Source organism: Mus caroli, chromosome 5 (genome assembly GCF_900094665.2).
Source record: "Mus caroli chromosome 5, CAROLI_EIJ_v1.1, whole genome shotgun sequence".
Taxonomy (NCBI): Eukaryota; Metazoa; Chordata; class Mammalia; order Rodentia; family Muridae; genus Mus; species Mus caroli.
In genome coordinates, this window is record NC_034574.1 from 92625197 (window position 1) to 92648206 (window position 23010).

Here is a 23010-nt window from a genome sequence, read left to right on the forward strand (position 1 = left end):
CCTCTCTGACATCACTCCTCCCCAACATCACATCTCTCTGACATCACTCCACTCTGACATCACACCTCTCCAACATCACACCTCTCCTACATCACTCCTCTCTGACATCACACACTAAAATCCAGCTCTTCCAAAGACTCTTTCTCCACGGCCCTCACACACGCCCATCCTCCACATGCTTAAGTCACAATTCAGCTTGGCTTCAAGTCATTGCCACTTCCTTTACAGCCCTTCTTCTTGGAGTTTGACTCATGTGGTTTGAATAGGAAATGCATTCACATAATACAAAAGGCAATAGATATAAAAATGTAAGAGAATAAGAGGCCATCATCCCAGCCACATACAACTGAGCTTCCCGCTTTAACATAGCCAGCCAAAATTAGTAGAGCTTCATTACACCACTCTGCAGTTTATTTATCAAATTTGTTTTTTCCATTATTTTATTTATTTATTCATTTTACCATCCAGATCGCTGTCCTCCATCCCCACACCCTCCCCCCACTCCCTCCTCCCCTTCTCTTCTGAGAGACTAGGGCCTTCTAGGTATCCCCCACCCTGGTATATCAAGTCTCTTCAGGGTGAGTCATATCCTGTCCTACTGAGGCCAGACAAGGCATCCCAGTTAGAGGAATGGATTCTACAGGTACATAACAGCCTTAGGGATAGCCCCTGCTCCAGTTGTTGGGGGACCCACATGAAAACTGATCAGCACATCTGCTATATATGTACCGGGGGCCTCAGTCCAGCCCGTGTATGCTCTTTGGTTGTTGCATCAGTCTCTGAGAGCCCCTAAGGGTTCAGGTTAGTTAATTCTATTAGTCTTTCTGTGGAGTTCCCATCCCCTTGAGGGTCCTCAGCCTTCACCCAGCTTTTTCCATGATAGTTCTGAGCTCTGTCCTATGTTTGACGGTAGGTCTCTGCATCTGTTTCAGTCAGCTGCTGGGTGGAGCCTCTCAGAGGACAGTTATGCTGGGCTCCTGTCTGCAAGCATAACAGAGTGTCATTAATACTGTCAGAGATTGGTCGTTGCCCATGGGATGGGTCTCAAGTTGGGCTGCTCATTGGTTGGCCATTCCCTCAGTCTCTGCTCCATTCTTGTGCCTGCATTTCTTTTAGACAGGACAAATTTTGGGTCAAAATTTTTGTGGGTGGGTTGGTGCCCTTATTCCCTCACTGGGGATCCTGACTGGCTATAGGAAGTGACCTCTTCAGGTTCCATGTCTCCATTGCTAGGAGTCTCAGCTAAGATCACCCACATTGACTCTCGGGATCCTCTTCATCCCAGGTCTCTGACAGCTCCTAGAGATGCCGTCCACCCCACCCCAGCCCCCAGCAGAATATTTCCATTCATTCTTCTGTCCCTCTGGCCCTTTCCCCTGTCTCTCCTCATACCTGATCCTGACCCCACTCCACTCCCCTCCCCATGCCCTCTCCCATCCAGTTCCCTCCCTCCTTCTCTCTCCTATGATTATTTTATTCTCCCTTCTAAGTGAAATTCCAGCATTCTCACTTGGGCCTTCCTTCTTGTTTAGCTTCTTTGGGTCTGTGGAGTGTATCATGGGTATCCCTCTAATTCACAGACAATATCCACTTATCAGTGAGTGCGTACCATGCCCGTCCTTTTGGGTGTGGGTTACCTCACTCAGGATATTTTCTAGTTCCATCCATTTGCCTGCAAAATTCATGTTGTCCTTGTTTTAAATAGTCATTTCTGCTGTCACTCACTCATGGGTATTTTAAGTCCTTATTGGTCCTTTAACTGAGCAGAGGGCTGGAAAGTAACCCTTCATCGGACTTTCCCCAGATGACATCTTTTGAGGAAAATATCTGCTCTTTGCCAGCCTGGTGCCCTTCACACCTGGGTTTACCTAGTAAGCCAACTACACCAACAAGGAGACAACCGCATTCCCTCTTGGGGTAGCAAGTAGGATGTGCTCACAGGTGTGGGCATGGGCATTGAGACTAGGAAAAGACACCAGGGTCAGTGCCCAGAAATTCTCTGATCAGCCTTTGCTCCAGCTTTCCAATTCCTTCCCTTGGGCGGAGAGGTCTGCCCAGTGTGGGCTGTAAAACCAGGCAGGGAACATTGAGAAGAGCTCTTTGCCTGAGCTGACTACCAACGGCCAGGGGACATCAGGGGCAAAGGGGAAACTGAGAGACAACATTATCTTAGTTGAGAGGGCTGCTGCCCAGTACCTGACATGAGGCAACATCACCCAGTAGCCCTAGCAGCAGAAGGAAGCAAAGCAAGTGTTTCTCTGAGAACGCACAAGGTGAGAGCTGGAAGCCGACCAGCCACAGAGGGGTAGAACACGGCCTTCCCTGTGCATGCTACAGTCTCTCCTAGGAGTCTCCGACTTCCCAAGGCTCGACAGACAGCAGGAAAAGAAACTGATAAAGTCCTGCCTGCAAGGAAGATCATTTCTCTTAAGATATTCCAGGCACTTCCCCTCCCCTCTAATTCCCCTGGACAATGCTGGCTGACAGCCCTCTGATATGGAAGAGTGAGTGGAGGCTGGCCAGGCAGGGAAGGAAGAAAGGAAGGAAGCCTGCCAGGAGCACACTTTCATATATCAGCATGAGCTCAAGATAAATAATCCCAGCCAGCCCAAGCAGCTATCAAACCAAAGGGCATGTTGCAGGTAGCAAGATAAATCGTTCCCGTCAAGGATGTCTTTGTTTGTTCCCAACAGCCTCTTACGATATCTCTCTCTCCTGACAAAGCGACTCCAGGAACAGGATTCTAACATGCACTGCCCTCTGGAAATGATAGTGCTAAAGAGAGAGAAAAATGAGCCCCAGATCCTAGGTCCAGAAGCCAATATGCGATTGGCAGTGGGAGTACTCATTAAACACAGGTTAGAAGCAAAATTCAACGGAAACAATCGCTGTGTATTGTTTTCACCAAACTCATCGTGGCTGGCCAGGCCAGAGAATGTGAATTGCCAGTGTCCCATCAACAGGCTGATATCGTGAATCTTATCCATGCTGATCTTCCACGGACTACCTCCCAACCCCTCACATGATCCTGATCATGAGGATCGTGGCACAGCCGGACGGATTCCTATACAAACACCATAGTAGAAGAAAGTGGTGGTCAGGTTTCTAATCTCATTGTAGAAACAGTCTCTATAGCTTTCCAAGAGTGTTTATAGTTTTCCAAAAGGAAAAGAATAAAAGCAAACCTTTTTATTTGTAGTAATAATTACATCTGTATTTGTTTTAACTTTCATAGTTCAATAGTACAGTACTTGCCTAGCACGCACCAGAACTACATCTATGACCGCATGTGTGTGTGAGTATGTGCATGCATGTGCACACATGCACCACACACACACACACACACACACACACACACACACACACACCCCTTAGTAAACACGTCCTTCAAGCTTTTGCCAGATAATGAGGAAGGAAGCCTGATGTAATTGCTGCGTGGTGTCTCCTGCCCAACACACTTGTAGAGATTATTTAGAAGTCTACGTGCACCTGAAGCCACACAGGGCAAAAATAAGTCTTGACTTCAGTAGCAGGCAGCCCAGGACATGCAAGTTGCTGCTAGGAAAATGAATCTCCAAAGGTCTGACTGGAAGGCTCCACAAGACTTGCACTCTCTCCTACTTGTTCCTGTTCTCCACACACAACAGCAAGTCATAAGAGGATGCGACAAACCCCCATTACGCTTTATTTAATGCAACAGGATGCAGTTGGTTATACTGTCACAGTATGACTCATGGGCTTTGGTAGATGTCTCTGGGCCCTGGTAGAGAAAAGTCTTCCGTGGAAGTTCAGGAGCCTCGTGCCTTCCTTCCTGGAAGACTGGAATCTGGCCTCCTCTAGTGCTCATTATGATGGCTTGTCTTGGTTGTCAATTTGACTATATCAGCAGCTGACCAAAACCCAAGTTGTTGGGTACGCCTGTGAGAGATTTTCTTGATTTGATCATTGGAGGTGTGTGTATGTATTTCTCTGTGTGTCTGTGTGTGTGTAGTACATGTGTGTGTATTTGTATGTATGCATGTGTATTTGTGTTTGTGTGTGTATTTGTGTGTGCATGTGTGTGTTTGTGTATTTGTGTGTGTGCATGTGTGTGTGAATTTGTGTATGTGCATGTGTGCGTGTATATCTCATGCTTAGTTCTGTTCCCCTAGAGAACCCGAAGCCACTCATCAACATGGTTAGCATGGGGGAAAGATTGAGTTTTGGTTCGTGTCCTGGCTCTATCACTTCTCATGGAACATTGACAATTATTTTACTTTTAATGTCAGTTTCCCCTCATTAAAATGCAAATGGTTAGGGCTGGAGAGATGGCTCAGTGGTTAAGAGCAGTGGCTGTTCTTCCAGAGGTCCTGAGTTCAATTCCCATCACCCACATGGTGGCTCACAACCATCTATAACTGTGGTCCCATGGGATCCAATGCCCTCTTCTGGTTGCAAATGTACGTTCAGGCATATACAAAAATAAATAAATCTTTTTTTAAAAAATGCAAATGGTGGCTTTGTCAAGTTGGTAAATTTACACAGGACATAAAGTGGTACTGTTCCACTTTGTTTCTCTATTGTGACAAAATCGAAAGCCACTTGTGGAGGAAAGGGTTTATCTTATAGATCACCGTCTACCACTAAGGGCAGTTGGGACAAGGGCTTAGGAATCAGGAGTCAGAAACTGAAGCAGAGGACATGGTTAACTGCTTGCTGGCTAGATCCTTAAGGGTTGCTCAGCCTGCTTTTTTATACAACCCAGGACCACCTGCTCAGGGATGGCACTATCCATAGTGAGCTGTGCCCCGCCCCCAAACATTAGTCAAAAATGCCCTGATACCCTGATGCCAAATATGATGGAGGCATTTTCTCAACTGAAGTTCTGTGTCCTAGACGAGTAAGGCTTGTGTCAAGTTGGTAACAACAGAGAACTCCTGGGAGGCCATGAGGTGATGGATGGCACACAGAATGACTCGCCTATGGGTCTGATCCAAGAACAGACCAGACACTTTGCAGATTAGTAATTTTGTGCAAAGAGATGTGAAGGGTTAACCTGTCCTACTCAGGACCCAACTGACTAAAATCCCCTTTAAGCTGCTTTATCTGTAGTCAGAACACAGGGAACAGTGCCCCAGGCAGAGAAAAGCCAAGGATCAAAGAAAAGAAGTTTACAAAACAAAATAGAGTAAATTTTCCATTTCAAGTTGGTAACAACAGCAACAACAACAGACCAACCAGCACAGACAGCCACAACTAGGCAAGGGCTATTATTGTTTCTGAAAGAAACAAAAGCTCAACCAAGCCTGCCCTCACCCCACATCCAGTTGTAGCCTCTGGTTTCTGGGCTTATTATTTAGGGGTCTCCCTGTACACCAGGACTTGCCCATGTTGGCCACTCGTATCGAGCTCTGTGATGAGGACTCTAGGGAATCCTACACTGCTGGATTCAGATCCTCAGACCCCACTTGTGGACCAGGGCTCCTCTTACATTCTTTTCCTCCTGGAAGCCTCTCTGAACAATTATGTCTCCCTCTTCCACACTCCTACAATCTGCTGCATTTGTTCCACCAGCATGGAATTTATGTTCTTCTGAAGATTATCACTTTCAAGTTACTCAGCAGAAGCCCTGGAGGTCAGTCAATATGGCTAGCATTTGATTTGTTAAGAGATATAGCATGTAGACATAGCATGTAGACATAGCATGTAGATATAGCATGTAGATACAGCATGTAGATATAGCTCATACTGGCTTCAGTGAAAATGCCTTTTATAGGTGCATGTGTTTGGATACTCGGTCCCCAGTTGGTGGAACTATTTGAGAAGGATTGAGGGGTGTGGCCTTGCTACAGAAGGTGTGTCACTAGGGTCACCATTCCCACTGTGCCCTCTCAGCCTCCTACTTACAGAGTAAGATGTGAGCTCTCAGCTGTTCTTACCAGATACCTTTTCTCTGCAGTCATGGACTCTAACCCTCTGGAATTGAAAACCTAACTAAATGTTTTATTTTATAAGTTGTCTTGTCGTGAGTGTTTTGTTCACATAATAGCAAAGTAATACACATTCTTTTGAAGCTTGTTAAGATTTATTTAATTTTATGTATGAATTTTTCCTGCATGTATGTATATGATCCACGTCAATGCCGTGTCCATGCAAGTCAGGAGAGAGCATTGGATCTCCTGGAGTGGGATTAGGATGGTTGCGAGCTATCAGTTGGAGACTGGGGTTTGAACCTGGATTCTTTGCACAAGCAGCAAGTGCTCTACACTGCTGAGGCCTCTCTCCAGCCCTACCGCTTCTTCTTTCACTCATCCAGTCAACAGAAGGTTTCTATGAGACATGCTGGGTTGGATGTTGAGAATGTGTTCTGGAGAGAACTCCTGGGAGGCCATGAGGTGATGGATGGCACACAGAATGACTCGCCTATGGGTCTGATCCAAGAACAGACCAGACACTTTGCAGATTAGTAATTTTGTGCAAAGAGATGTGAAGGGTTAACCTGTCCTACTCAGGACCCAACTGACTAAAATCCCCTTTAAGCTGCTTTATCTGTAGTCAGAACACAGGAGAACAGTGCCCCAGGCAGAGAAAAGCCAAGGATCAAAGAAAAGAAGTTTACAAAACAAAATAGAGTAAATTTTCCATTTCATAGAGAAATGTTACCGCACAGACTCTTCTGTTAGCATCAACCATGCAAACTGGCAAAAGTTCATTCATTAGTTGACAGTGCTTAGATACAGTGGTGCCTTGAGTCTTCCCCACAGACTACGGTGGCACCAGCATGTATTTTATGTTCTTCTGAAGATTATCACTTTCAAGTTACTCAGCAGAAGCCCTGGAAGTCAGTCAATATGGCTAGCATTCGATTTGTTAAGAGATATAGCATGTAGACATAGCATGTAGATATAGCATGTAGATACAGCATGTAGATATAGCATGTAGATACAGCCTGTAACTATAGCATATAGATACAGCATGTAAATATAGCATGTAGCTATAGCATGTAGATATAGCATGTAGCTATAGCATGTAGATATAGCGGTATAGGACATTAAATTTTCAGAGTCATAAAAATTTAAGACAAACTTTTAGTAAAATCTTTAATTTATCTTTAATTTTATGAAAGAAGGAGAAAGCAGAGCTGAGGGGCACAGGCAGAGCATGGGTGTTGTTGAAAAATACAGGCAGAGGAGTGGGTGTTTTTTAAGAATACAGGCAGAAGTGTAGGTGTTGCTGAAGAAAACAGGAAGAGGTGTGGGTGTTGTTGAAGAACACAGCAGATCTGTTGTGTTTGGCCAGATCTAAAAGGAGAAGGCCACACCCTAAAGTTGGCCAGAAACAAATCGGGAAAGAGCAGGCTAGTATGACAGAGAAATCAGTGGGTTTCAATCAGATATTCTGGATTTTAGTTTTTTATTTAGCCGAGTGACTTTAAGGATTATTCATCCTCAGTTTCCACTACCAACAAATGGGAATAATACTAGTTCCTCCTCGAGATATAGCTCAGGCTTGACATGGTCCCATCAGTTATAGACATGCAAGTCCTCAGTAGAGGCTTGGTCTACAGAGAGACATGATAGATATTTTGTTTGTACTTTTCAAGTTGGAACAAAATAAATCACTAACCCTGTATTTGGTTTATGAGTTTCTGATGGGAGCCAGCCATGGATTACCAATCACTTTTAAAAACTAATCACAGTGTACAGTGAACAACACAAGAAGCTGCTCACGGTGCAGGGTTATATATGTATGTATTCTTTAAATCGCTCTTTCACATTTTAATATGTGTCTTAAATTCTTTTGTGAATTTCATACACAAGTTCCCTGCACTCACATTTCTGCCTCTCCCTTCTTCTAACTCCTCTCATGTGTTCATCTCACCCCCTGAACTCATAACCTGTTCCTCTATAATAATTGTTGCTATATATGTATATGTGTGTCTCATCTCCAGATTCCAATTAGCGCTACATATATCAATACATGCACACATATGCATGCAGATGCACATACATCTGTATATGTCTGTGCATGTGTATATGTGATGTGTTTAGGGCCTGGCCCCTAAGGAAAAAATACTCTCCCTCCTTCAATAACCAATTGCTGCTGTAGTTCTTCATCTAAGGGTGTGGCAGATCTTTGTGACTTCAAGGCCAGCCTGGTCTATGTATGAGTTCTAGAGCTATAGGGTTAGACCCTGTCCAAAAACAATTCTTTCAGGGGAGAACACAAGGATAGGTCTCAATCATTCACCCTGAAGGCTAATTCATTTACATGCTCCATGATGCAGAGCTATCCCTTAGATATATACTCCCTGGGAGAAAGGCAGGTAAATTACCTCAAAGGGCTGAAAGGCACAAGGTCACCACGTTCCCCACCAGAGGCTTTCTTGCTCTTACTTTATCCAGTGCTTCCTTCACTAGAGTCCAGTGCAGGTGCTTTGGGACCTGAAGAGATCACACAGATCCTGAAAATCATTTATCTCTGACTACAGACTCAATTTGCCCCTGAAATGAGCACTCTGCAATGAGGCCAATTTCACTCATTACTTGGTGAGCCTTAATATTTCCATAGGATCAAAAGCTGTATATCTGGATTTTAGTTTAGATGTGCTATAGTTTCCTAACAGTGGTAAAACAGAGGCACAGACTAGTGGTTTTGTATTGGGGGAAAGGGTTAAATGTGTGTATCCTGCCTTGGGTAACATCTTGGTCAGTCCTTGCTGCTACCCAAGAATACCATAGGCAAGACTGCAAACAGCACTTCACCTAGATCTGGAGTGGGACTGAGCCACAGATTGCCTGGAGAGAGCAAAGAGCAGAGTCTAGGGCATGTAGAAGGAAAGACCAGCACAGGAGAGCCAAAGGGACAGATCTTAGAGTGAGTGACAGAGAAGCAGGCAAAACTGAAAGCCAGTGTCCACAGTAGGGCTCAGAGACAGACCCATTCCAGCCTGTGGCCAACAGGAGCCATACAAGTGGGCTGTAAGCTCACACAGCCCACTGCTGTGCCCAAACATGGCATGAAACCCTTGCCTGAAGACACAGGTAAGGGTATCTACAGCATGCTCAAAGGTGGTTTCTACTAGATGCAGTCTAAAAAGACTTAGAAATTAGTGACCATAAATTTAACCGTGCTGCAGAGATGTTAGTGGGTGGCCATTGGGCTTGTTGTTGCTGTTTCCCAGCCATGATTCTGGAGAAGGGTTGCTATCAGCCACAAAACAGCCACAGAATCAATGGCATAAAAGGTGGCAGCGGTGGTGGTAGTGGTGCAAGCCGTTAACCCCAGCACTCAGGAGGCAAAGGCAGGAGGATTGCTCTGAGTTCAAGCCCAGCCTGGTCTAGAAGATGAGTTCCAGGGCAGCTACAGAGAAACCCTCTCTCAAAAACCAATACAAAACAAAGCAAACAACAACAACAACAAAATCTCCTCCAAGAGGCAGAAACATACAGGTTTTCAAGTTCTTAAGGGGAGGCAGGAGCTGTCAGGGTAAAGGGTAACAGGTCCATCAGAAAGGCACCCCTAGCCCCACCCACCCCCGTTCTCAGCCAGAACTTTCTCCTGACACACGGAGAGCACCTCCCATCCTCCTCACCAGCCACCTCTCGTGAAGTCTGTTGTCCCAGGTGCCTCTTCCTTTCTGAGGAAGAAACAGCACAGGCATGAGGAAGTGAATCTGTAAATCTAGTGGCAAACACCATGCAGGTCAAGCGTATGGCTGAAGAGCAAACAATTACGTTTGTCACAACACATCTGTGGTGCAATGCTAACCTACGTGCTCTGCGTGCTGCCCTGCGAACACTGCCTACTACTGAGAACTGCACAGAGGCAGCTTTGCCAGCCAGGGTACCTGCTGCCAAGACCTTAGAAAATGTAGTTTATAAAATGTAGATTCATTCAGACTCTGGAATCTGAACAAATAAACCTCTCTACGCCTCTGGGAACACCGGATTTATGTCAACAAATGTTATGCCATCTATAACCATGCCAATCTGCATTTAAGCACTTCCAATTATTTATGTGGCTAGGGGGTGAATTCCGGTTTTCTGGTTACAGTTTCATGATCTCCTCCCTTTCTCCTCTTCTTCCATCCCTGCACCCCACCCAGCCCCAAGAAAAGACACTGTAGTTCTTTTCTATGAGCAAAAGAAAAGCAACTTTTAGGTAAACGACATCAACTTTCAGTACTGCAAAGCCGGGTACTCTTTACCGTGGCTCCAAATGGCCTCTTCAGCACCACATGAAATAAACATATTTTATTTTCAAACACTGTTTCCCTGCAGGTAATAAAAAAAATATTTTTAGTTGGTTACCAGTTGTTCTGTGTGGCTGCACATTTTTCCTTAGAGTCTAACCACTAGGGAAATTCAAGCCTTGCATGGGAGAATGGGGAAGATAGAGAGGTATTTAGAAAAAATGTTAAAGGAAGTTAGAAGGTGGAACCTATTCCACGGACCCACGGGTCACCAATGCAGGTGGAATCTGCAGTCATTCGGGGTTCTGGCATTACAACGAGGCAGCTATGTCTGTTTGAGAATTAGACAGATTATACAACTAGCTGCCCAGGCACCTGATGGGCATAAATTATCATCTCATTCCCTGCAGTCAGTGCCTGGCTTGGAGACATGACTGATCAAACATTGGCCTCCCTGGGAAGAAAGTGGGAATGGCCTCTCCTAGCATTCTCCAGTCATCCTGATCTCAGCTTCTCACCACTAACAAATGTTTGGGCTTGAGAACTGTGCACATCAGACAGCAGTGGGCACTCGGCTGGGTGGTTCCTTCACTTCTGTCTACGTAGGTACAGGTAACTGACAAGCGGGGCTGGTGATCACCTGGCTGACAGACTCCAGAGCATCTGAAGTCTTTGAGTGCTTTGTTAATCCTTTCTGTGTAAACTTGTATACATCAGTGCAAAGTGAACTTGGTTTGCCAGCAGGATCAATTTTAAAACCACTTGCTTCATCCCCTCTCAAATAACTTACTGGGTTTGGTTTGATTCTTTACGGAGCATCAGACTTCGACCAACTACCAGGTCCAAGACCTTATCTTTTTCTAAAACTATGCCATCGGATTACTGGTTTCTCCCAGAAGATGAGCCTCCAACGGTGCCTGGTGGAGAAGGGAGGAACTGCAGGAAGGCAGGGATTTTTCTAGAGAAGTCAGAGAAGACTTCTCTAGGTCTCTCAAGGATTTTCTAAACATGGGCAGCAGCCTGAGTAGAGTCACAATGTCACTGTGACAAATCCCTGTGCTGTGTTTTCCCAGAGGTTAAAGTAGGGCAGAGGTGGAGAGGGAGGAGGAGAAAGAGTGTGTGTTGGTGCACGATAGTCTCCTTTTATGGAAGAGGAAGGAGACGAAGAGCTAAAGTGATTCTTCCTGTACTTCTGGCTGATCAGAAAGGATATATTTTGAGAAATTGAATAATTCCTAAACAAGTCTTTGTACATTTTCTCCTAATGAGGGATCAGATGGGATAAAATAATAGGGGGAAAGAAAAACACTGTTTTTTCATTAGAATGAGATAACACTAGATTGGCTGGGTTATGCCCACCCATTTAGCAAATATAAGTTTAGCCGTTGCTTTGTCCTAGGCACTAAAGGTTTATATTTAGTGGCTGTGAAGAAGGGAATTGCCTGAGACTGTCACTCGGGACAGTCAGCCATATACAGACCAAGAACAGGGAGCCAAGATGTGAAAGTGAGTGATCTTAAGTAAGGAGTGGAGTCGCCTAGAGGGTAGGGCCAAGGAACAACAGCTAGTGCATTCAAATGTGCAAAGACATCAAATTGCTTCTGTTTAACTCTTAGCACAGAACCAAAGGGTATATTGAGGGGGGGGAGGAGGAGGAAGAGGAGGAGGAGGAGGAGGAGGAGGAGGAGGAGGAAGAGATGGGTCTCAGTGGAAATGAGATCCTTGGAGCCATTATCACTAAAGCCTTAATACTGGTTTTTGGGGGGGGGCTGGGGGGATTACAGCAAGTGTTCACACAAAATAGAATATACTTGTCATTTGTGCGAAAGTGGAACTTCAAACAACCCAAGAGAGGCCAAGTGACCTGAAAGTGCCTTGTGGCTCTGAAGCACTCCAGACGACGGAATCCCTGTGCTTTTCATGTCAGTTCTAGAGGACCAACTCCTTCTCTATCAAACATTAAACTTGTTTAGTTTTAATAAAGACTACATCATTAATCATGCAAACTGACTTTTTGCTGTCCCCTAACATTTATGAAGTGTTTGATTCAGACCTCCTGTTTATTTCACTTTATAAATAAGAAAACTGATAACATTTGAAAAATAAAACAAGAATTAAAGAAGAGTTCCCTGCCCAATAATGTCCTGTTTCCTAAGCTCTGTGTGAGTGAAGACACTCACTCTATCTGCCCACCTATCTATCTATCTGCCCACCTATCGAGTTAGCTATCTAATTGGAAGGCAGCAAATGAGTTACAAAAAGAAAAAATATTAAGATTAGAATGTCTAGGCTCTGCCTTTCTACTTCAGATCTCAAACATATGTAAGAATAATAAATAATAAAAATAACCTTAAGCTGAGGAATGTTTTAGTTAGCATCTGGATGTTTTCTACTCCCAAAGGCTCCCCCAAGCCCCTTCCATGCATGTGTGCATACACAGAGACACATAGAAATGCACACACTCCTCTGGAAAATTCACTGTCCAGTGTCTGTAGGCATTGAGCACGGGTAAGTTACATTGGAAAATCTGTATTCCAACAGCTGTGAGAAAGGCCTTCCCCTGGAAGCTGGTGATGTGGCCACCCAGAATCAGAACAACACTTATTCAAGACATTTCAAACCCACCAGACAAAGCTCCAGGGACTTTGATATGAAGACCAATTCTCCTCCAGAAAAAAAAAAATGAATGGACGAGGTTATTTAATGTGCTTTTCTCATTGCTAATTTCTATGATCTGGAGATTAATTTAAATGCAGATATAATTTATTTGAATAATGTCTCAAGAAAAGAACTCAGTTGCTATTTCAATAGGTGTCAGGGTGTGAAAATTTATTGTCATAATTATAGCAACTGGAATTGAGCTTGTAAAAATATTTTTGCAGAATATTAAATAGCTCTATGGTATCTATGACCACACACACACACACACACACACACACACACACACACAAGAGTAAGATCCCATTTACCATTAATTTATAGTCTTCCTAGACAAAGAGAAAAAGTTGTATCGGGTGTTGTTGAGTTAGAATTACCTTAGAATAGCTCAGTCTGATTTATCAGACTGATTTATAAGAGATGGACAGATGCAGCCTTTCTGTGGTAGCTTTCTGTAGATCTGACAGACTACCTGAGAAAAACATTTACAGCAGGAAGGATTTATTTTGATTCATGCCTTCAAAGGGCTCAGTCCACAGCTGCACTCTTCTGGGCCTGCAGTGAGACAGATCACAGTGATCACAGAACTGTGTGGCAGAGGACATTGCTCACCCCTTGGCAACTGGGAAGCATTGACCAACAGGAGGATGCAAGGAACAAGATACATCCTCCAAAGGCCCAGCCACTCCCCGAATCAGAGCGGGCTTCCTCAGTCTCCACTACCTCCAACTGTAACAGTCAATTATGAATCTGTGGACAGGAACCCACTGACTAAATCTACACCCCATGATTCAGTCAGCTTCTAAAAGCCGTAGTTGTGAAAACTGCATTGAGGGGAAAGCTTTCAACACATGAGTCATGTGTGTGTGTGTGTGTGTGTGTGTGTATGTGTGTACATATATGTACATATGTTTATTTACACACATGTATATATATGTGTGTGTGTGTGTATCCTATGATTATATCAGCATTATATACATATATAAAGAGAGACAGAGAGATACCATCATGATATATATATATATGTATATATGTATATAATATGTATATAATACCACATGCACCATAACAGTATACAGCCCTGAGAATATAGGAATATCTCAAGCATTGCTCTCATGAATCTTGAATGTTCACAGACATGTGGGTTTGCATCCTGTCCAGTAGCAACTTCTGGAAAGTTAGGATAAAATACCATAGTTCCAATAAGCATACAACAGAGTGCCTGTGCACGTATCGCCACAATGATGCTAAAATAGCAGCACAGCCAGGACACAGAGATGCAACCAATCAAATGCAGCACTGTGACATCATACTATATCCGCTGGGCATTTTTGTAAAGGAAGTCATGTCAAAATGCGTCTATGCCTTATTTTCCAAACACCAAGCAGAAACGTTGTGACATTGTGCACAATTGGTTATGTATCTACTGCTACATAGTCTGTATTTTATGAACATCATATAAAATGCTTACTAAATCAGTATAGCAGGATCAGAACCTTCACCTTAGAGAGGAAGCTGAGAGTCAGGGAGTCTACTATCTCCACCAAATAATTGAGTGAGAGAATAGAATTAATTAAATAATTAATTACGTCAAATGTCTTAGAATCCATGAGAATGTCTGCAAGAAAGTCGCCCCTATTGAGAAACTGACTGAATCTGCCTGTTTTAAGGTTTATGCTTTCTACTGGACAGTTTTTCTCGAAAGTCGTTTCCCAATTCCAAGGTTAACACAACAGCCCCAGGAGAGAGCGCCATGACCATAATTTTGCAAAACAAACACTGATACTGATTTAACTGTAATATCTCAGATGCTGGCTGTATTTTAAGGCACACTTCGGTGGACTCAGCTCATAGGCACAGATAAATACTGTGAGAATTCCAGGTAGGTGAACAGGAGTGTGGAGTCACACCCTAGGACTCTTGAAGTCCATCCTGGAGAGTTGCAAAGCTTCATAGCTATTGGCCTAGAGTCTTTCTCACTTAGACGTCCCCATCAGAGAGCCCCACATAGGTAGGCTCTGCCTACCCACTTGTGACATATTTGAGTCACGATGTTAACCACTATTATTAGCGTATCTAATGACTACAACAGACTGCAGTGCAAGGGCAGTCAGACTGCCTCAGACACAACACCCAGAAATCTTCTAAAGCAGCTGTTCATGTGCCGGCACGAGGCAACCAACTCACGGAGGCATACCAAGTACCTATGACAAGTAAGACCCGAGGAGAGGACCAGGCAGCAGCGTAGGTAACCTGCCTGGAGACCCTACAATCTGGTCAAGGATTTAAAAGGACAAGGATATATATATATATATATATATATATATATATAGAGAGAGAGAGAGAGAGAGAGAGAGAGAGAGAGAGAGAGAGCGCACACTCTGGCCTGGATCCCTCCCAGAATGAACATTCCCTTACACAGAAGGGATGCAGTCAGCCCTTGGCTCACAACAGGTGCACAGTGACAATTGCCTTCCTTCTCCTCCCGCGCTGGCGCTGGCTCCACAACTCCAGGGAAACACAGGAAGCCATCGCTGCAGCTCACCCAAGCCTGATGGCGTCTTGCCCTTTTTGAATGCCAGTGTTCACTGATAGCCTGGTTCTGTCTTGATCACCCAGTCACAATCCATGACATCAACAACTGAGTGTTTCATCTCCACACCTTGTTTCTGCTTGTCACGCTCCAGACAGCAAGTGTCACAGCCCAGTGAGTAGCTAGGCCCCTGTTCCGCTGGTGGTCTGGTTTCTGTTACTGCTTTCCCAGACTGCTTTGTGATGATTGCTTACTGCCTGGATCTAGCTGCTCTTTGAGTTAGCCAATTAGATCACAGGATCAACGCATGGAGATGTGCTGGCTCCCTAGAGTAACTGCAGCAAAGAAGACCAAAGCCATGGCCACGTTCTAGGGAATAGATGACATGGTCAGTAGGATGGCTCTGCTTGAGATAGAAGGTGGGCCTGATGCCCGAGAGATGCACCCTTCCACCTCTGTCACCTGCTCCATTATTTTATAGCTATCCTCCTCAATGCGTTCTGTGTTGAACTGCCATGGTTACCAACTCCCCAGTTTGTCTTGGATCTATGCCCCCTAACCCCACACCAAGACCAAGAATGGATTCCAATTCCAATTCAAATCCAAATCTCTGGTTTCACTGTTCTGTGGAAGAAACCCCAGGCTTGGCACAATTATGACCATATCGAAGGGGAGCATCCAGGGAACTAGCAATAAGACAATAGGAAGATGTCCAGTACGCACTAGGAGAAATCCATGCAAAGATGTGACCTCCAGGAAGTATAGAAAAGGTGCGAACAGAAGCAGCCTGCCAGGAGAGACAGGAGGTCATTCATTCAAGTCTGCCTTCCCAACAATGCACATCAGAGTTTGAAAGCTGTTCTCTAGGATCAATAATCACTTGAGCTATTGGCAATCTTCAACAGAGATGTTAATTTGCCATCTAAGTTTAGCAATATAGAGATTCAGGTATATTTGCCGTCTCGGTTTCCCAGAGGCCTCTCACACATGTGTTTGCCCACTGTCCTCAGCTAATTAAGAACTGTCATTTCCGTGCATATTTTACTTTAGGTTAGTTAGGAAGGTTAATTATCTACTCTTTTTATTTAGCCTTCCCGCCTTAATGAAACGGGACACCAGCTTGTCTGAACCAAAACACTAAATGGCCAGGAAGGAAATCCAGACTTAACAATGAGCAGGCTTTTAAGGGGCAAGAGGTTTGTTTGGTCTACATGATAGACAGCATTTGCCACTGAAAATCTGTAAGAACTGTAAAACAAAGAGCTACAGAGACATTTCTGGAATTTTCTGCTCTGCATTTTCCTACCCTTCTGTTTATTCTTTAGAGAAACAAAGTTTATATACCAGAAAATTGGCATCTCTCCATTTAGATGGTCCTAAGGTTTATCCATCACAATGACCCCAAGATACATCCCTAGTCAACCAAATGGTCCCTACTTGGGCTGGGTTCCAGGAGTGTGCTCTCCTGCTGTTTGCAAGTCTCTGCTACATAAGGGGGAAAGCTGCCTTGTCTCTGCATTTTAAGAGTCACGTGGTAGGGCAGAATAAGTGTATTCTATGATTGGAAAGGCGATTCAAAATCTGAACCTCAAAGGGGCAAGTATTTCCCTCAAAGCTATTTTGTTACAACATAATGTTGTAAAGCTATTAGAATAAACTACTAGTCATAACTGGACACTTGTGGCCCAGTGTGGGAAGCCATAGGCATTTGGAAGTAGTCACCACAACTCTTAACTGTTTTTAATCCATCCCAGAGGTTTTGACCAGGGACCAACCTCCTTTAGCAGACATCTGAGTTACATGTGATAATGATATGAGCATAGGAAGTGGGGATGTTAATAAATAGTATTTCCTTAGAGACTGCTTTGCCTGAGTCAGAGAAATGGCTCCCTGTCTCAGATCATCTATTTCTCTATGTGTAGTTATATACTCGGAGAACAAAACCGTAACATTGAGGAACCTCAAAAACAAGTACCAATGAACCATGTGATCTTTCCTCAGGGTTCATGTCTCAAATCCTGGAGTCACCCTACTTACGACATGCCCAGTTCAAATCACTTGAGGTTCTCACTGACAAATGGGTAGGCAAGTAGACAGATGTCCTCCAGCCGAAGAAGCCCGTGAAACTGATCAGTCCGAGTCTGGCTCCCAGGCTCCCAGCTGGGAGTCTGGACTGTCACCACCTGCTCATAAACCTTTACCCCAGTCACCCACCACCTAGTCTGCCCTTTTGTACTTGTCTATGCCAGCACTCTATCTTGAGATAATTGAATCATTTCCCTATCAAATACTGTCTCAGCCCCTATCGGGTGTCCCCTCAGAGCCATGATCCTAAGAGACTAGAATTTACATTAAGCAAATTGTATATAGGTACTCACATACCTGAGTATAATTTCTACCTTCTGAATTTCTCATGGAACAACCTCATATTCATAAACAATATGTCTACCAAATGTTTCAAGTGGACAAAACCACTTCAAAAGCTGGAGATGAGAGTGAAATGGTAAGGGTGTTCGCACCACAGAGATCGGCAAGTGCTGCAGTTTGCAGCCTCTACTGCAAAGTGTGGTCAAGTGGTAGTGCTCAGGACATGTGAACTGTTAATAGGAAGGATGAAGAAAGTAGGCTGGAGGGCTGGCTACACAGGTACGAGCACCAGCTGCTCTACTGGAGGATCCGGGTTCAATTCCCGGCATCCACATGGCAGCTCACAACAGCTCTAAGGTTTCTCTTCTGGACTCTGAGGGCACAAGACATGTGCATGTACATACACACATGTAGGAAAACATTTCCAACACACAACACAAAATGATTCGTTTAAGGAAACAAAAGATAAAGAGGGGAACTCTAGCAAATTAAAAGATTTCTCTTAACAAAAGCAAAAACAAAGACCACATTATAATTACACCAAGAAAACTGATCTTCAGTGCTAAGGGAGCTTGGATTAACCATAAAGCAAACTTCTCCAGGCACAGCAAGCTTTAATAATTCATAAGTTTTTAGCCAGAATCACCTTGCATGTTTCAACCTATGACAAGACAGGTGCCTCATAGAAAACACATCCTCCATTCCTCCTTTTCATTTGCTCAGGGTTGCTGCCAAACTCAGGGACAAGCAAGCTGCATATTTCTATTGAAGTTTGCAAATGAGTATATGCCTGGGAATCAGTTCAAGGACCAAGCAGATAGTCTGTAATAATAATAATAATAAATCTCAAAGATATTATTTTAAAGAAATGACTGATTGGCTTTTTCATCCCTCCACCATGGAAAAAAATCAATGGACTGGACTCTCCCGAGTTTCCAGTTTTGACTGTAAAACAGACGGATGCAGGGTGAGAGAATCAATCAAACATGGCTCCCCTTTCATTTTCATGTTTATTGATAGAATTTAAAATCAAGTTATGTTTCCTGCAGGTCTCACTGTGGCGTCTCCTTAGTGGGGTGGGGGGAATGGAGCAAATGGATTTTCACTGTCTTATTGAATGTATTTTACTTTTCAGCATTAGTAGGAGATTAGAGGGGATTGAAGAGGCCCAATTCAAATTACCAACGATTATAAATGAGCCAAAGACACAGAGATATGACAGTGTGCCTTGAGAAAGCCTAAGTAGTTCAGAAACATGGTAAACAGTGTTCTAAAACTTCCTTTTGCAACCCATCCTCAAAGATTCCATGTTGTAACTCAGGCCCATATCACACAACAAGACAATGGATGACGAACCAGGTTCTGCATGTCTCTGCCAGTCATTCATACAGAAGAGGCTTCAGGCCCAGCTATACTTCTATAGAAGGTATTTATTTTATTTTATATTATTCATATAATTCAGAAAAAAAATACTCGCCATTAGTGCATCAGCCCCACTTCTCTGCTATAACCATTATGAGTTTCTCTTTGCACAAAAAGATTATCTCTTGGCACAGGGCTCAGCTGACCTTTATGATTCCTCCAAGAGTTTGGGAGTAAGGTACAGCTGGGCAAGACATGTGGCCCTACCAGAACAAAGAGAAAGGTTTGCAGCATTATACATCAGGATAAAAATAAAGAAATTGTGTCACCCCAGAGATGAATATGACCAGGTTCCCTGGTCACCTCGGAAGCAGGTATATGTAGACACAGCTGCCTAGTCACCAAGAGGGAAAACAAAACCACACATGTCTGCCCTTCCCTAGCCCTTTACGCAAACCAGAAACAAGAAAAAAGGAAAAAAGAAAAAGAGAAAGAAAAAGAAAAAAAAACCCAACTACTTGCTGACCATGGAGCTATGGGAGTTATCACTGGGGACTTGTCATGAGCTGGACTCCTGCATCCTCTAGGGCTCAGGAAAAAGAAAGAGGAAAATGAAGGGATGTCCCTGGAGACATATTTACTTAGTCTCATGTCTCAGGGCTCTCACCAAAAGGCAAATCAAGCCTTTTCCAAGGCCATGTCCCACTGCCTACAGACAAAGGAGAAGAGTTACCCAGCAGCCTGGTGGCTTCTTCTCTCCTGGTTGACTGATAGGATGGAGAAGCAGCCATGAGGACAGGCACCTACAACACCAGGGTCCCATTCACCCTACTTTCTTTTTAGAGTGCTCCATGCACTGCCATGTTGGCCCTGCTCCTTCCCCATCAGAGACTGAGTGCTCTGCTTGCTCTCACAAGTGTGGGTGCATGTCAGCGCAGCAGATGCATCGCGCTTCTGCACTGTGCCCATCCTTACACACTACTGAGACTACCAAGAAATGGTTCTTGAGGTCAGCCTTTTGTCTCTGAGCCTGAGGACAGATTGGTTTGGGGGCTGAGGATCATGGGAGTCAATCATGTTTTCACTTTTTACCATCTCTTTTATTCTGGAAAATTGTCCCCTCTCTCTGAGACATGTTTTGGTTTTTTGGGGGTTTTTTTTGTTTTTGTTTTTTGTTTTCTTTGCATCTAGGAATGAGGGTAGATCCTTTCCCTATGCCTGCAGATTAAGTAGGAGAATAGGTATGCAGTCACTGGCACATGAGAAGCTATAATCCCACTGAGCATTAAATACAGTCTTAATTACAGCTAACTGATTTTAAGTAAGCCAAGAGGATGAGCTCACGAAGTCTTAAACAAGGAGATAGCTCCAGATCACTGAGATGAGGGGACAATCAGAACAAAGGAAGCCCCGTGCTAAGTCCAAGACCTCTTTGTTTGGCTGAAGGGTTGGATATACAGAGAGAGGGGATTAAACTGCATAGCACATCGGGTGAAGCTATTCAACAGTTAACAGGAACATGGTCTGTTCCTGAAGGCTTCCAAGGGAAGGAGGCCTGCTTAATGGCACAGCCATGATCACTAGGAGTGACTTAGCTGATGGCTACACTGTGAGGGATAAACAGATGTGCTCAGCTTGGCTCTTCCCAATTTCCTTCTTGAAACTGTGATCCCTCCAAGGGAGGCAGAGATTTACCTCACCTGACTTCCCTCCCCGTCCACAGAAAACCGGCCATAGTCCGGTTCAGCCAATGACAGCGAGGCAATCTGATAGTACATCCTCTAACCACGAAGCTAGTTGAGTAACAAAGACAGCACTTTGAACACTTCTGGCTTTGAATTGACAATCTTCCTGCCTCAGACCCTCAAGTGCCAGGATTTTGGTGTGGACCACAATGCTGGCCTTTACTCTTAAGTGGGCTTTACTCTTGTTTTAAGTCTTGTCTTCGTAAACTTGAAGACAGTGTAAGCGTGCTATTTACTAGGCCCCCTCCAAAGAAACCACTTTGCCCTATAGGTATTTATAGATTCTAGAAAACTCATTTTAAAAAAGGCTGGAAAACTCAAACCAAGCTAGCTATATTAAAGCAATACTAATCATACTGACTGGCAGAAAAGAACACTATAAATAAGTCATACACTCAAGGATGGAAAAAAAAATATCATTAGTGTGGAACATCCTGGCTTTCCCTTGATAACTTCTAGGACGATAACACTAACTGCATTCTAATGTGCTTAGGATTCCTTTGATCTTCCACAAGAGAACGGTAAATAACTGCTCAGGTGGTTATAGCTTAAGCAATGTAATTTGACCTTGGTTTTTGTCCCCATCGGAGACCCAAACATATGGGGCTTCCTGCTCTGACCTCAAGGAGGTTCTCACTACTTAAGTAAGTTAATTTTACATGCACCAGGGAATCTGCGCCTTCCACCCCGGGGAGGTGTTTATGTATAAAGAGAGCGGTAAAAATGGTGAAGTTCATCAACAGAAGAAGTTCTCCATGGCCCAGAGGGGCTACTTCCAGAAGAGAAAATAAGAATTTAATTGACAGGTTCGATCCTAGGTCCCTCTCTGGGGCCTGGACATCGAGGTCATGAACTGTGGTACTGCGGGTTTCAGACCACTTTAGATGCAGTTCACACTTGACCTCTCAGCATGCACTTCAGGCTATAAAGTCTTCCCAAGGCCCAATCTCAATTGTTCGATCCCATCTCTCAGCCCTCCTAGGCTTATGATTTAATTTAAGAAGCATAAATTGTACCGGTCTTCCTTACTGCTCTTACCTTTCCACCGGACCTTCCCAAATGCATCTGTTCATCACCAGCATGGGCGAGCCTCCCGCATGTCTCCTACTCTTCCAGCACAGACAGAAAGACTCAGCTCTGACCCAATTACTGTCACATTGGGACCATGACAAGTTATCCTCAAATCCAACTAAGGATGCTTCAGGTTCAGAGACTCTGGTCTGGAGTGAAACCCTGAACTTTGGGCTTTGTTAATTCCTCATTCCCCCCATGCTCAGATGAGCAGCTGGCATAAAGGTCTGCGAGAACCTTGCGAATTAATAAATGAAATACTTAAAACTTTAAAAGCAAATTCCTGCTTTGAAACTTTCAGGAGACCCCCCTACAAATTAGAAAGCCGATGGAGATGATTAAATGACCCTCCCTAGAGTGCGGTAAGACACTGTAACTCCAGTTCTGCGGCATTTCACCACACAGGAAACATGTCTTCACTGGCAAGCACATGAGCTGGGGGTTATTTGTTTATTTACTGAGTCTGTCTGCTGAGAATAAACTACGCCTCAGGGACTGCTGTGTTCCAGGCTACCTTGTAGTTCATCAGGCACAGGCATGAGCCAGAACTGAACTTTAAGGAATAAGGTTGATCAGCACCTTGCTTCCCTTTGGCCCATGAGGCCAAGACTCAGCCTAAAGCCGTGAGATGAGAAGAATTGCTCTGTCACGTTTTGAAGAAGGGTGTCTGCTGCTTCCAGTCAGACCACTCCCCCAACCTCCAACCCCTGCAAGACAGACATCTATACACTGCCAGCATTATCTTGTGACCATAAGGAAAGATATCCCTGGAGGAAAGCAGACACAACAGACACAGACGAGAGAGGCAGAGATAAGCAAAAGCATTGGCGAGCCACTGGCCACTTGACCCACCTCTGTAACGTCTCAGTCGCCTAAGCTAATAAAGACCTTACTGTTTTAGCTAACTGCGGATTCGTTTTGGGTTACAGTCACATGATAAAGTCAAAAATCACTGAACTGAGTAAGCCAGCAGTGACTTCTGCAGAAAGCAGGGGAGAATCAGAGCTACTTTCAGGCTACTGGGTCACCTCTGTTCCTTTCAGCCTCCCTGAGCTCTCTCTGTCATTCACTTTCGCTCAATGCATGCTAATTATCTTCAA

The 23010-nt window shown here is 44.2% G+C and overlaps 1 protein-coding gene and 1 long non-coding RNA gene across 2 annotated transcripts in view; one reads left to right on the plus strand and one right to left on the minus strand.

Annotated features, from left to right (window-relative positions):
• The window catches only part of LOC110295182, a 362990-nt gene that overhangs the window by 298876 nt on the left and 41104 nt on the right, over nt 1-23010 (minus strand). The gene's annotated exons all lie outside the window — the stretch shown is intronic.
• LOC110295183 overlaps nt 14959-23010 on the plus strand; it is a 35752-nt gene continuing 27700 nt past the window's right edge. The window contains exon 1 of the long non-coding RNA XR_002378021.1: nt 14959-15076. This is a non-coding gene — a long non-coding RNA (uncharacterized LOC110295183). The remainder of the gene's footprint in view (nt 15077-23010) is intronic.